The sequence below is a fragment of the Triticum dicoccoides genome, chromosome 2A (assembly GCF_002162155.2).
Source record: "Triticum dicoccoides isolate Atlit2015 ecotype Zavitan chromosome 2A, WEW_v2.0, whole genome shotgun sequence".
In the NCBI taxonomy this organism is placed as follows: domain Eukaryota; kingdom Viridiplantae; phylum Streptophyta; class Magnoliopsida; order Poales; family Poaceae; genus Triticum; species Triticum dicoccoides.
Window position 1 is genome coordinate 667,066,628 of NC_041382.1, and position 3,627 is coordinate 667,070,254.

General features: G+C 47.3%; 1 long non-coding RNA gene across 1 annotated transcript; it reads left to right on the top strand.

Annotated features, from left to right (window-relative positions):
* The first annotated feature begins 2,625 nt into the window (after positions 1-2,625).
* On the top strand, positions 2,626-3,221 carry LOC119359802. The gene is made up of 3 exons (XR_005172669.1): positions 2,626-2,676; positions 2,760-2,833; positions 2,920-3,221. It is a non-coding gene; the product is annotated as an uncharacterized LOC119359802 (long non-coding RNA).
* The last annotated feature ends 406 nt before the right edge of the window (positions 3,222-3,627 follow it).

Genomic DNA, 3,627 nt, shown 5'->3' on the forward strand with positions numbered 1-3,627 from the left:
ACAAAACATTTTCTTTGGCAGTGGCAACTCTCTGAAAATATGGCGAACTCCACGCTTCTTGGTTTGGTGGAGCTGGGCTTTTCCAGCTTCGCTTTTTTGCACTACCGGCTACTCCAGCCTCGCATATTCCACTTCTGACAGATAAAACATTCGGCTCGCCTCCACTCCAGCAATTTGTGAAGCGTAGAGCAGGAGGAGATCAGAACACGCCCTAAGTTTCTCAAAAGCTGATTCTGGAGAATCAAAAAGCCGAAAAGAGCTCGGCCAGAGCTGTTTCTAAAATGGACGTGTCTACCGAGCGGCTGGGGGCTCGATAGGAATCCGTGGCGGCCTCTCCACTTTTAGTATGTTTTTGTCTTAATCAAACAAATTAGGAATTATTTTGTCCTCCTAGCCAAAAAAAGACAAAGACTACACGACATGTTTAACCAGAATTGCAAAAGCACACACACAAACATGTGTGAACGCATTTAATTCAGATTTAAAATTTTTAGAAAAGCCATAACTTTTAACAAAAAGTCGAAATTAAGATCCGCTTTCACTGCTGAAATCCTCGCGATGTGCTCTTCGAAACTAGATCCCACATAGATATGTTTCGATAAACTTTTTTTTGTGCAATTTTGTCCCCGTTTTATGCAACTGGCTAGTTGTTGATGTGCAACTACCTAATAGTCGATGTGCAACTTTTTCTTTATCCATGGATGTGCAGTTTTCAATGATGACACCTCACCTCAAACTACCCACTATCAAGTGAGATGTGCAACTATGTCTGCTGCCCCAGCCAACCGCTTAGTAGTTGATGTGCAACTTTTCTCCTCTAGTTGGAAGTGCAATTTTCACTGTTTGCTACCTCGGCCAACTGCCAAGCAGTGGATGTGCAACTTCGAAAACTGTCCTCCCAGCCAACTACCTAACGGTTGATGTGCATGTGTAATTTTCCTCATACCCGTGGATGTGTAGTTTTCATTGCTAGCACCCCTTTCCATCCAACCCAGCTAGTGAGATGTGCATCTTAAGGGTCTCACATGTAAACATTAATGTGTGTGTAACTAGACTACATTACCACGCCAACTGAGTATATATGTGTAACTAGTCCCGCCAACTAAATATCAATGTGTGTGTAATGAGACTACATTGTCACGCCAACTAAGCATATGTGTGTGCCAATAGTTTTGCCAACTAAACATCAATGTGTGTGCAACTAGACTACATTGCCGCGCCAACTGAGTATATGTGTGTGTAACTAGTCCTGCCAACTAAACATCAATGTGTGTGCAACTAGACTACATTACAAGTCAACTGAGCATTTGTGTGTGCAACTAGTTTTCCTGCCAACTAAACATTATTGTGTGTGCAAGTAGACTGCATTACAAGCCAACAAACATCATCGTGTGTGCAATTAGTTCTCCTGCCAACTGAACATCAATGTGTGTGTAAGTAAACTAAATTATAAGCCAACTAAACATCAATGTGTGTGTAACTAGTCTTTCTGCCAACTAATAAACTACTCCTAGTAATTTGTACTAGTGCAAATTATTGGAATCATTATCGGGGCTTTCGGCTGTTGTTAACACATATACTTGGACGAACGGGTATTCGTTTGACGAATTCGAGCCTGCAGCGCTGCTGCTCTGGCTCCACGGCCGTCGTCTCCCGAGCGACCTGCTAGCCACGCTGCTCCGGCTCCATGGCCAGTGTCTCCATTCTCTAGCAGCCGTTGTCTTGCTCCAGATCGAGGACAAGCTCATTTCCCCTCCTGTATCCGTGCCTCCTCCGGCCACTCCTGCTACATCCAAGCCCGTTCTTCCTCCTCTCCCAACCGCTGTAGCACGCCTAGAACTCACGGCGCCCGCTGCTCCCTTCCCCCTTCCTTCATCCAGAGCAACCTTTGCCCTCCACCCAGCCTCAACAAATCTGATACGGGTGGGTACGCGGCCACCAGATCCCGTGTGTACACGAGCGGCGGCGCTCGTCCCCTAGTTGCGGCGGCCGGCGCGAGAGGATTGGAAGGCTTATATGGGAGTTGGGAAGAAAGTTTCAGGATGTTGTACAAGTACGGCTTATATGGGAGTGATTTAGGCTTATACTCCACGGAGACCTCAATTCTATTCCTCAAGCTGAGCAGCGAGAGTGCTTTAGGCATATGTGGCATAATTTTCAGAAATATTTTCATGGTGATGTGTTTGGAAGGTTGTGGCCTGCTGCTAGGGCAGATAGCGACAATACTCCCCGGGTTTGTCGCTATCTATCCCTTCCGCAACCTTCATCCCCGTCCCCCTTGCGTCGGCCGCCACCACACGGGAGAATCGATTTTAACCCCCCCAGCTCACGCGCCTTTGATCTTAAGCCCCTCTGTTCGTTTGCCTTTCTCTCAAGCCCCCAACGTGGCCTAATTTTGGCTCGCTTGCCCCTCGAGCGCTGTTATCTATTCATTTAGCGCATAAGGAAAGAATCTGGACTTAACAAATTTGGAAATGCCAAATCTGCCCTCGTCCAGTTTTCCTCAAACGCACGAGACAAAGGCCTGAGGCCTGGCCCGTTCTTCATTCTATCTCCCCTCCCCGACTTGACCTAGCCGCCAGCCGCCAGTCGCCAGAGTCCCTGCGCCCGCCGTCCGCCGTCCTGCTCCGCCGTGTTCCCCCCCCCCCATCCGCCGCCTCCCATCGCTGGCCCAAGGTAAGGCAACCTCTTCCCCTTTGTATTTTTCACAGATTTTGTGATCTTCTTCTGGTACAGTTTCTAAATCGTGGAAACCCTAGGTTTTGTGTGTGATTTGCATGGGATTTGAGTGGGAGGGGCTGGATTGACTAAGGGGTGTGATGGATCTGAAAAGGTAACATCATATTCCCCTGTTCTAATTGATGTATGCATGAGTTTTGGTGTGTGCATTTTCTGATTTTTTCTGTCTATATTGAATAGGATCGATGCAATGTCTGTGCATGATTCTAACCAATCCAGTGTGATAAACCTAACCACGGGGGCGATCTCAGGCAATGAAGTAGAAAATGGTAGTGCTACTATTGATTGGTCAAGCTTTGTGATTGAACCAGAAAACGATGGGGATGAAAAACCGCCGGACGAGAAAGCCATGTTTGCTCTGTTTGGTTTAAAAATAGAGCCAGATGAGAGAGCAACTGAGCTTCCTACTCCTGATGTGGAGTCTGACTTACATGATATCAAAGATGCAGATATTGTTGTTGATGATAAGGCTCCAGAGGAGCCACTTATTGCCTAGGATGAACGAAACCCAGCCATGGATATAGGGACACCTTATCCTAACATGGTTGAACTTAGAAAGGCTTTAAAACAGTGGGCTGTCAATGGAGAGTTTGAATATGGCACCAAAAAAATGAGCCGGGGAGGTTTCAGGCTTTTTGCAAAGGTCAATCCATAATAGGTGAACCTTGCAAATGGGCTATAACTGCTAGTTGGCGAAGGGATCTGGGAGGCGTCCTAGCCACTCAGTTCTGCCCCGAGCCAAGTCTATTTAGTGTCAGCGGCTTTTGAGCTCCATTATGTGGACTTCACCAATTTGTGAATTATGGACTTGGCGGCTCAGAGCTCCACGGAGAAAGCGGAGGCTGTGGTGGCGCCACGCAATACGGGGAGGCGGTGGCAATCTCGACA